The sequence below is a fragment of the Zingiber officinale genome, chromosome 6B (genome assembly GCF_018446385.1).
Source record: "Zingiber officinale cultivar Zhangliang chromosome 6B, Zo_v1.1, whole genome shotgun sequence".
Lineage (NCBI taxonomy): Eukaryota > Viridiplantae > Streptophyta > Magnoliopsida > Zingiberales > Zingiberaceae > Zingiber > Zingiber officinale.
The window spans coordinates 100562077-100574541 of NC_055996.1; positions in this window are offsets into that span (position 1 = coordinate 100562077).

The following is a 12465-nucleotide window of genomic DNA, read 5'->3' on the forward strand; positions in this document are numbered from 1 at the left end:
ACTGTGTTTGCAACCTTGCAACCCCAATAATTGATCCCCCTCAAGCATCGGGTCACTCTTGACCTGGTCAAGGCCTTCCCTCGAGCATCGAGTCACCTTGACCCGCTCAAGGCCTCCCCTACTTTGTTCAAGATTTCACCCACATTGTTCGATCTTGGATCATGGCTCTGGATCGTGCTTCTTCCGGCAATTAGTCTGATGAAGAGTGACCTTGCTCTGATACCAATTGAAAGATTTAAAAGAATTTAGATATATCCACAATGGTATGATATTATCCACTTTGGGCCTAAACCCTCATGGTTTTGCTCTCGGGCTTTACCCAAAAGACCTCATGCCAATGGAGATATCATTTTCTTATAAATTCATGATCTTTCTCATGTGTTTTCAATGTGAGACTATGTTTGCAACCTTGCAACCCTAACACTATTGACCGTGACTCACTTGAATTTTTTATATCTTATCAAGTATCGGGTCAATCTTGACCTAATTGACTTTTTGTTCAACTAACTTAACATATCGATAGATTATCAAGTATTCGGTTAACCTTGACCTACTTGATGACTCAATTAACTAACATATTGATCAAATATCGAAATACAACTCAAGTCAACTCGAGCTTGGTCAACTTGGTTAACCTTGACCAAGGGTTGATTACACTGATAATTTGTTTTTTGATACACTATTTTGGCTCTGATACTTGACATTTTATACTCTCTCGTATGCTTAATTCCGTATTTATAACATGCTTTATGAGTTGAGATTTATTTGGAGCGTTGATATAATTTTTCCAATATTTTTTGATATTTTATCTAAAAAATGTGCATCTTATTTGTAGGGAAGGAAGTTGGAAGATCTGGGTCATTGATCGAGATCAAGACATCCAAGGGTTAATTTAACGCCTCATCTCAAACTCATTCCTCAAGCCCAATTACAAAAGCCTAATTTCACTTCTCATAATGGATCCGGATTCAATCCTTAATGGATCTTCTTTCTTAATCCGGATCTGGCAACCCATTAAGAAATATTCTCTTCTTCTCCTCACAAGATGGACGGTCGAATCTTCATCCATCTCATCGGACGACCCAGATTAAAGGAGAGAAAAACCTTGCCTTTCCTTTACTTCACGCGAACAGCCCTCTCCTACGGGCTTCCTCTCGCGTAGCTAGGGCATAGCGGCGCCACCTTCTCCTCCCTCTCCTTTCTTTCTTTTCTCCGGCCGGCGGCTTCTCCTCTTTCCTTCATTGCCGTCGGTCATCTCTCCACATCCATTTCTCCCTTTCCATTCTTCTTCTTCCGAGCCCGACACCCCTTTCCTCCTTCTCCCGATCGAAGACGACGAAGCCGACGGCGGCGATTTCCGACGGATCTGTAGCAGCGACGATCGCAGGGCTTCACCATAGTGGTTACTCCAGTGGGTTCTTCATCCACCTCGCATCCTAGTCAGGATTCCTGCCGGACATGGTGAAGAAGGTGGTGACTCTTCGACGGGGCAACGAACTTGGTTCTTCTCCAGTGTTCACTCCATTCCCCTCACCACTAGCCGGAGCTCCAAGTCTCTGCCGGAAATGGTGAAGAAGGCAGCGATTCAGAGTTCCAATAGCCACATTTCCTCTTTGCCAGAGAAATTCCAGAGGAGTTCTTCCAAGTTTCAGAAACGCGCAACCTTCTCTGCTTGACACGGTGAAGAGGGCAGATCTAGGTTGACGGTTCTTGGAAGATTTCCTTCATTTCCAGCAGCTTTTGAAGGAGAGGTTTCTTCGAGGATTTTACGTTTCCACCGTCGTTGATTACAGTTCTCACCAGTAACATCAGCCGTCCACCGGATCCAGGAGATTTCCGAGTGACAGCGGTCTTCTTCCTCGGTGATTCTGTAGTGACAGACAGAATATTTTGTGTGTTTGATCATGGAGAAGTGGATTGGTTAATTAGGTTTTATTTGTTCATATTTGAGTTTGTAGTTATTTTCTTATATTTGAGTTGGATAATTAGGATCTACTTTGTTTTCATGCTTAATTCTATTGCTTAGATGATACTCTTTCATTTATGCATGTTTATGCCACTTGTTAGTTTTCATTTATGCATTGTTAGTTCTTTTATGCAGTATGCCTGTAGAAGGTGTAGCTTGTATCGTAGAGTGACACTGCGCTATAGGTTCATCTTTGCTGGTTAGTTAGGATTCCATTTATTGTATTAGGTTTAGAAAACCCCCAAACAAACCCCTTGTTTGGATCTTGTCTGAAAACAAATGTCCTGCCATTAGTTCCCTGGAGAAATGACCCGGTCCTCTACTATACTACCTTAGTGTAGGTTAAGGGGTTCGGTAGATTATAAATGAATTAATTTGATAATGTGCGAGTGACAGTCGCAATCCATCATCAAATTTTGGCGTCGTTGCCGGGGAAACTAGTGATGTTCATTTGTTTTTAGACTGCATATAGTTTTATCTTTATCTTATTCTTGCTTTTCTACTTTGTTATTTAATTTTTTATTTAGATTTAACTGTTAGTATCTCCTTTTGCTCTGGAACTTTGCCGGTTGAAGGAAAGGAGTGAGAGGAGAAATACTAGTAGTTACTGTAGGACCGTTGCGGCAAGCTAGAAGTGGGGGCGTTAAATAGTCCTATAAAAATAAAACACAACCCTTCCCGACTTTTCAAACTAACACTTACATATAAAATAGAAAAGCAATAAATCGAAACAGGAAAAGACGAGACACCAAATGTTTACTTGGTTATAACCGGGGAGGTTGTTAATCCAAGGAAAATGATCGCACTACTATCTCCTTCAGGCGGAAAAGCCTCTTTTACAGCAATGTAGGCACAGAATAAAAGCTAATCTAAACAGTGGAAGCGCACAAGCGTTGTTACAATTTCTGAACTGATTTTAAAAGCTTCTGGACCAAGGCTATATTTATAGCCTTGATCGGAGCGCCTGGAAGGGGTTCCGGGAGCCTTGGGGGGATAGAACTTTATCCCTCAACATTCAGATCGCGTTTGACGCGATCTGGTCAACAAACCAGGTCCGGGCGCCCCGGAGGCTTAAGTCAACAGATGTTGACTTTTTCATCCGGGGACCACTGCTCCGATTCAGTTCGCCTCGGTCCGGGTCTTCAACTCTGGATCCGCTTGCTTGGGTGATCTCTGCCATCCGGAAAAGGGCTCACCCGAACCCAACTTCCAATCTTCTCGAGCGGGCTTCCCTCCGGCTTCTCGTCCCTCGGAATTGCCACGTGTTTCCTTCTCGTCCGCCGGTGTACTCTTCCGCAACGCCTCGTCCCTCAGACGCACCTCGTGTCGTCCTTCTCGCTAGCTGTATCTTCCACTCGACTAATTGTGCTCCTAAGCTCCTGCACACTTAGACACAAGGTTAGAAACACACAGGACCTAACTTAACTTGTTGATCACACCAAAACAACCTTGGGGTTCCAACAATCTCCCCCTTTTTAGTGTGAGCAACCCAAGTTAAGTTAGGGTAAAAATAGACATAGAATAAAAACTAACTTAATTTGCAATTTAAGTACAAAAATAAAACAAGTTAGATTTTGGTCTACCTCCCCCTAGACTTATACTTTACCTTCTCCCCCTTTGATCACATAAAAAAATGGGGTTCTAAGAAAAAAATCTAAGGGTAAAAACTTCAAAAATTTGAGACCTTTTTTTTAAAAAAAATTGCAATAATAAATAGTCTCTGAAAATTTCAAGTAAAATTTTAAGAAAATTTTCTAAGTGAAAAAAAATTCTAAGAAACTTAAGCAGAAATTTTCAATTTCAGAACAGCTTTTAACTTAGGCAAAAAAAATATCTTCTGAAAAATTTTTCTAAGCATAGAAGAGAATTTTTCTAAAAAAAAATCAAAAAAATTATAACTTAGGATTTTTCTAAGTAAAAAATTTCACGTAAAAGTATTTTTCTAAGCATAAAAATATTTTGAAAAAAATGTTTGAAAAACTTTAAAAGTATTAATTAATTCTAATTTTAATGCTTTGATAGAAAGTTAATTAAATATTTATTTCAATATTTTGACTTTCAAGTCGTGGTGAGGCACTAGGCCTTCTTGGTTATTGGAGCAACAACCACTTCCTTAGTCAAAGCCTCATAGAGAAATTCATTATTTAATTTTCTCACTGAAAGCGCTAATTTTTATTAATATTTAGAATAAGCAAGATTTAGGAACCCAATAAAGGTTCTAGCCTACTGGATTGATTAAAAATTTCTTAGGGACATATTTTCTAGAGATATTCCTAATTTGCCTCTGGTGATATTTAAAGTACCAATTTAAATTATTAAATCTTTTAAAATTGGTTTTAGGTGAACATGCATAGTTTTTCAAGTTGTCTATTTGAATTTTCAAATTTTGATTTTCTAATTGTAATTTTCCATTTTCCAATTTTGATTTATCTAATTTTTCTAAAGGACAGGATTTAGCTAAAATTATTTTTAAAGTTTTTATTTCCTTCTCTAATTTACAGTAGTCTTTAGTTAATAACTTAATAAACTTAAAAAGTTTGTCGGGATGAAGAGAACATACCTGACTTACCTTGTCGAGCTCGTTGTTCGTTCCTCCCCCTAACTGTTGCTTGCTTCCGACGTGGCTCCCCCTTCATCGATGCTCTTGATGCTCATTTCGGAAGAGCTTGACTCGCAGTCGTCGTCTTGATGACTTGCCATTCGAGCAAGTCCGGAGAATGCCTCGACTTCCGACTCCGACGGTGTATCGTCCCACGTCGCCTTTAGGGTCTTTCGCTTTTGGATAGACTTCTTACCCGTCTCCTTGTCCTTGTTCTTTAGCTTGGGGCAGTTGTCCTTGATGTGCCCTTCTTCGTCGCAGTGGTAGCAGCGGATCGTCCTTTTCTTCTTCCCCTGCGGATGGTTAGTAGATCTGAATTTACAAAGTTTCTTGAATCTTCTTACCATCATTACCATTTCCTCGCCGTCGAGAGAAGATTCCGACTCTAGTTCGTCTCTCGAAGCTTTGAGGGTGACGTTGTTCTTGGGCTCCTTCATTCCTGCACATCTTGATTCATGCACTTCAAATGTTGAAAAGAATTCTTCTAACGAAATTTTTCTAAATCTTTAGAAATGTAAAAGGCATCTACTAATGATGCCCATTTGGTATTTCTAGGAAAGGAATTCAGTGTGTACCTAAGCGAATCTCGATTACTTACCTTTTCTCCGAGATTCGAAAGTCCGGTAATAATTTCTTTTATTCTCGAGTGTAGATGCGCGACTGTCTCATCTTCCCCAAGTCGCAAGCTTGTGAGCTGATTACGAAGCAGATCTCTTGTGGCGAGCTTGGTTTCGGATGTCCCTTCGTGCAGCTCGAGGAACATTCTCCCAAAGTTCCTTTGTCGAGTCATAGTGCCCGATCCTGTTGACTTCTTGAGGTGGAAGAACGCTTAGCATATGGTATTCTGCTTTGCCGTTCGCCACGTATTCAGCCTGCTCCTTTTTTGTCCATTGACATTTTTCCTTTCCTTCTGGAGCTACAAAGCCAGATTCCATTGTTAAAACTAATTCAAAATCTGTTGTAAAAAATACCTGCACCAATTTTTTCCAGGTGGCGAAGTCCTCTTCGTATTTCGGCGGGTGGATGCTTGGTCCGGCCATCTCGTTGCTTCGTTCGACGGTTAGTCCTCCTAAAGCACCTTGGCTCTGATACCACTTGTAGGACTGTTGCGGCCGGCTAGAAGGGGAGGTTGAATAGCCCTGTAAAAATAAAGCACAACCCTTCCTGACTTTTCAAACTAACACTTGCATATAAAATAGAAAAGCAATAAATCGAAACAGAAAAAGACGAGGCACCAGATGTTTACTAGGTTACAACCGGGGAGGTTGTTAATCCAAGGAAAATGATCGCACTACTATATCCTTCAGGCGGAGAAGCCTCTTTTACAGTAATGTAGGCACATAATAAAAGAAGCTAATCTAAACAGTGGAAGCGCACAAGCGTTGTTATAATTTCTGAACTGATTTTAAAAGCTTCTGGACCAAGGTTATATTTATAACCTTGGTCGGGGTGCCTGGAAGTGGTTCCGGGTGCCCTGGGGGGATAGAACTTTATCCCCCAATGTTCAGATCGCGTTTGACATGATCTGGTCAACAAACCAAGTCCGGGCACCCCGGAGCCTAAAGTCAACAGATGTTGACTTTTTCATCCGGGGACCACTGCTCCGGTTCAATTCGCCTCGGTCCGGGTCTTCAACTTCGGATCCGCTTGCTTGGGTGATCTCTGCCATCCGGAAAAGGGCTCATCCGAACCCAACTTCCGGTCTTCTCGAGCGGGCTTCCCTCCGGCTTCTCGTCCCTCGGAATCGCCGCGTGTTTCCTTCTCGTCCGCCAGCGTACTCATCCGCAGTCTTCGTTCCTCGGATGCACTGCGTGCCATCCTTCTCTCTAGCTGCATCTCTTGCTCCTCGAGCAGTCTTCCGCTCCGGCTTTCGTCCCTCAAAACCCCCGCACTCTTCCTTCTCATCCGCCGGTGTACTCTTCCGCAGCGCCTCGTCCCTCGGACGCACCTCGTGTCTTCCTTCTGGCTAGCTGCATCTTCCACTCGACTACCTGTGCTTCTAAGCTCCTACACACTTAGACACAAGGTTAGAAACACACAGGACCTAACTTAACTTGTTGATCACACCAAAACAACCTTGGGGTTCCAACAGTTACACTGTAAATAAAGACATATTTTGGTCAATTTCATCATTTAGACCACCGTTTCAGTTTTTCTATATTTTGCATTTCATTTTTTTTAACTTTATTCTCTCTTATTTCTATTTCTTTGGTGGTTGCAAAAATTCAAAGAAAAAATGTTGTTAGGACTTCATTATTCATTGCTTGTATGCACGTATGTTATCTTGTATATTTCTTGTGTCTTTTGATTTTATTTGCATGAGTGTTTCAGGTTAGACCAGGGAATCTCTTTTATGTCATCAGTTTCAGTGTGTTCAGGACTTCAGAACTGTTAAGTAATATGGAGAACAACACTGAAAAGACTTTGAGAGAGCTTTGGGCACCAGATTTGTCAAAGGATTCTTTTTGCATTCATCATTCTGATTTGGACACAGACTTCGAGTTATGGAAAAGTATTCATCTAATACCGAAGTTTCATGGACTTTCTGGTGAAGATCCCAACAGACATCTGTAAGAATTTGATATAGTGTGCTCTTCATGGAATCCACATGGTGTATCAGATGAAGATGTCAGACTTCGAGCATTTCTATTTTCACTAGCAGATTCAGCAAAAGATTGGTTGTATTGTCTCCCACCCAATTCAATTTCCAGCTGGTTTGAAATGAAGAGAATATTTCTGGCAAGGTTCTTTCCTGCTTCTAGGATTGCAGCTATTCGGAGGAGTATTTGTAGAGTCCATCAATTCACAGGAGAACCATTTCAAGAATATTGGGAGAGATTTAAAGAACTTGTTGCTAGTTGCCCTCAGCACCAGATAAGCGATCAGCTACTGATTATGTACTTCTACGAGGGATTGTATCTCATGGACAGAAGTATGGTTGATGCAGCTAGTGGAGGGACTCTAGTTAACAAGACATCTGCTCAAGCCAGAGAACTTATCGAGATTATGGCTACAAATTATCAGCAATATAGGACTAGACCGACGATTACCGAGGATGTTCATTCCTTTGCTAGTGTACTCCCTACCAGGATCCAGTATTATCAGCCTGGTCCTCAGTCTTATCAGATCCATCAGCAGGATTGGTATAATTTAATTGCAGGATTCGAGTATAGGAGCACACAACAAGGGAATTTTGAGTGGTCTCATCATTATCAGTCATATCTTCAGCATCAGCCTGAGCAGGATTTTAGGGAGCAGTTGCAACAATTTGGACAACATCAAGAAACACAATTCCAGGAAAGAACACAATCATCAACACAGTTACAGTTGCAATCAGAGCATCTTACCGCATCGATTTCCGAGGAGATGGATTGTAGAGTTTGTGATATTCCTGACTTTGATTCTACTACTCTACATACTTCTTCTAGTATTTTGTATAGTGATGTTGTAGTTGATTCTGATTATGTTGTTGTAGATGATATTGTTGTTCCAAATGTTCTTGATGTTGCAGGTGTTATTTTTTATGATGGAAGTATAGGGGAGACCTAAGAATCACTTTCTTTGACTATTCCACTACCACCTGAGCCAGTTAAGTCCGTAGATGTACCTTTTGACGATGGAAGTGTAGGGTTGACTCAAGGATCACTTCCTTCAATCGTACGACTATCTGATTCAAAGTCAGATCCTTTAGTTGATCAAGATGATGCCACATTCACTATACTAGACCCTCCAGGTATCTTTCAGGATGGTAAGGTTGATATTTCTTTTGAATCTTTAGGAAATACCATGGAGGTAGTTCATTTTGATTTTATTGGATGTGACACTTCTCTTGATTCATGCTCTGTTGATTTTGATATTGTTTCTAGTACATCTTACACAACATGCGTGCAGGGAATGTATCCTTTTCTTTTTAGTGTACAGAATTTCTACAAATATTTCATTTACAGTAAATCATGCAAGGATACATTCTACCCACTTGATGAAAGTTCTAACACTGTATACAATAAGCAAGCTTCTGGAGTGGATATTTCAAATGAACCATCTCTTACCACTTCCAGATTGACTGTTAAAACTGAATCGACTCCGACCACCAAAAATTCAGGGGAGTTGGTTCCATCTCACTTTACTTTTTCTTTCCGCTTGTATATATTTCTTTACTTTGTTTGCTTAGTTTGCTTTTGCTTGGTAGTTCATTTTTAGTTGTCTTGTTAGTTTTCATAATAAATTCCCTATGCATTCTTTTTATCATTTTAGAAATTGTGAAAGTCAGTTAAATTTGATTGTTAAGTTCGATGATTTATTGTCATGATTGGATTCTTGGATTGCATGTGATTACAACTTGATGATAGATTCTATGTTGATAGATTGAGATGATAATTTTTGATATACCTAATGAGGAAATTTTTAAGCCTATTATTCCTATTGATGTGTGATGCACTTGTGGTTAATGTTACTCTAGAACTTGCTTAATTCTTTTAAGACCACATTATCATGGTTTGTATGATTTTTATGAAGGCTATCTCACTTTCTTTATTCATCCCTTTTGTTATCACATGTTTCTTAAATAAATTCCATATCTTACATCATATCACTCTTTTCTCTCTTCCATTTATTTTCATTTATTTCACTCTCTTATTCTCATAGATGTGGATATTTTTGGATGTACATGATGAGTATTTTGTCCGGGACGGTCAAAAGTTTAAGTGTGGGGGAGAGAAATAGCTTAGTAGAATTTAGGAGAAGCATAGGTGAATCATGCTTGATCACCATAGGTAAATCATGCTCTGTATCTTTTTATTTGAGTTATTGATGATGTTGTTTAGTGATGCACATCGTGTTGAAAAAAAAATATACAGAAATGAAAAAAAAAAATTAAAACAGGAAAAATGAAAATGAAAAAAAAAAGAAAAAAAACAACAAAACATGAACAGAAAAGGGAAAAGAAAAAAAAACAAGAAAAAAAATGGAAAAAAATGAAAAGGAAGAAAAAAAGAGTTTTTGACATGATGTGTTATTTTTGTATTCATATGTGGTAGAACTTTTTGTTAATGATAATCTTTATGATAGCGACATTGAGATTTTATTGTATATCATGAGTGATATTTTTATTGAAAAAGCTATAGTAGAGGTTGTCTACATGTTTATTGGATTTATGAAAACTTTGACATGTGATATTTTGTATACATTTGTGGTAGAATTTTTGTGAGTGACAATTTTTACTTTAGCAACATTTAGATTTTATTGTATATTATGAGTGGATGTTTATTGAAATACTAGAGTAGGAGTTGTTCATATTTTTTTTGAGTTGTGAAAAGTTAGCTTGGAAGTTTGGATGGAATATCTTTTTGGGCATTGTTTTCTTGTACTCATCTATGTAACATTTCAATATATCCATGTCTTCCACCATTACCTTATTTTACCTTTCTTATTTCTTCTCTTATACTATCATTTGCTTGATTCATGTTTCCCTTATATTTCAATAATGTCTTCATTATTTTATTATGCACTCTTATGTTTATAGTGATGGAGATTAGAAGCAAAGTAAGCATATGGTAGTGCATAAATCATAAGTTACTTGAGTGAGCTCCACTATTGCATGTACATGAGAGGAGAGCCACTATCATTTACCTTGTGAGGTTTATTTTTTATCATTCTCAATTTATTCATTATGGATTGAAGTTATCATGTTTGTTAATTAATGTATGAATTGAATTCATGATTGCTTTGGTCATTTGAATTTAACAATTTTAGGTAACTCTCTTTTACTATTTTCTAAACATGATTAAGAATTTCTAGGGGAATGCATTTTGTTATTTTCTTCTTTTGTCGATTTGCTCGAGATGAGCAAGAATAAGTGTGGGGGAGTTGATAATTTGTTTTTTGATGCACTATTTTGGCTCTGATACTTGACATTTTATACTCTCTCGTATGCTTAATTCTGTATTTATAACATGCTTTATGAGTTAAGATTTATTTGGAGCATTGATATAATTTTTCCCATATTTTCTGGTATTTTATCTAAAAAATGTGCATATTATTTGTAGGGAAGGAAGTTGGAAGATCTGAGCCATTGATCGAGATCAAGACATCCAAGGGTTAATTTAAAGCCTCATCTCAAACCCATTCCTCAAGCCCAATTACAAAAGGCCAATTTCACTTCTCATAATGGATCCGAATTCAATCCTTAATGGATCTTCTTTCTTAATCCGGATCCTGTAGCCTATTAAGAAATATTCTCTTCTTCTCCTCACAAGATGGACGGCCGGATCTTCATCCATCTCATTAGACGGCCCAGATTAAAGGAGAGAAAAACCTTGCCTTTCCTTTACTTCACGCGAACAACCCTCTCCTGCGGGCTTCCTCTCGTGCAACTAGGGCACAGCGGCGCCACCTTCTCCTCCCTCTCCTTTCTTTCTTTTCTCCAGCCGGCGGCTTCTCCTCTTTCCTTCATTGCCGCCGGCCGGCTCTCCACATCCATTTCTCCCTTTCCATTCTTCTTCTTCCGAGCCCGACACCCCTTTCCTCCTTCTCCCGATCAAAGACGACGAAGTCGACGGCGGTGATTTCCGGCGGATTTGTAGCAGCAACGATCGCAGGGCTTCACCAGAGTGGTTACTCCAGCGGGTTCTTCATCCACCTCGCATCCTAGTCAGGATTCCTGTTGGACACGGTGAAGAAGGTGGTGACTCTTCGACGAGGCAGCGAGCTTGGTTCTTCTTCGGCATTCACTCCATTCCCCTCACCACTAGCCGGAGCTCCAAGTCTCTGCCGGAAATGATGAAGAAGGCAGCAATTCAGAGTTCCAGCAGCCACATTTCCTCTTCGCCAGAGATATTCCAGAGGAGTTCTTCCAAGTTTCAGAAACGCACAACCTTCTCTGCTTGACATGGTGAAGAGGGCAGATCTAGGTTGACGGTTCTTGGAAGATTTCCTTCATTTCTAGCAACTTTTCAAGGAGAGGTTTCTTCGAGGATTTCGCGCTTCCACCACTGTTGATTGCAGTTCCAACCAGTAACATCAGCCGTCCATCGGATCCAGGAGATTTCCGAGTGACAACGGTCTTCTTCCTCGGTGATTCTGTAGTGACAGACAAAATACTTTGTGTGTTTGATCGTGGAGAAGTGTATTGGTTAATTAAGTTTTATTTGTTCATATTTAAGTTTGTAGTTATTTTCTTATATTTGAGTTGGATAATTAGGATCTATTTTGTTTTCATGCTTAATTCTGTTGCTTAGATGATACTCTTTCATTTATGCATGTTTATGTCACTTGTTAGTTTTCATTTATGCATTGTTAGTTCTTTTATGCAGTATGCCTGTAGAAGGTGTAGCTTGTATCGTAGAGTGACACTGCGCTATAGGTTCATCTTTGCTAGTTAGTTAGGATTCCATTTATTGCATTAGGTTTAGAAAACCCCCAAACAAACCCCTTGGTTGGATCTTGTCTGAAAACAAATGTCCTGCCATTTGTTCCCTGGAGAAACGACCCGGTCCTCTACTATACTACCTTAGTGTAGGTTGAGGGGTTTGGTATATTATAAATGAATTAATTTGATAATGTGCGAGTAACAGTCGCGATCCATCATCATGCACCAACAGACTATGCATGAGATTTGGATGACAGAAAGTCTACTACAGGGTATGTGTTCACTGTGGCAAGAGGATCTTTTTTTTTTAAGTCCATGGTACAACCTACAGTTGCATTGTCCACTACTAAATCTGAGTACATGACAGTAGCTAAAGCAGCAAAAGAACTGTTGTGGCTTACAGTGTTCAACAAGGTAGAGTCACGTTGTATTGCAATAGTTAGAATGTTATCTATTTGACTAAAAATCAGGTGTATCATGTGAGGACTAAACATATTGATGTGAGATTTTCACAAGAAGTTATATCTTCTAAGG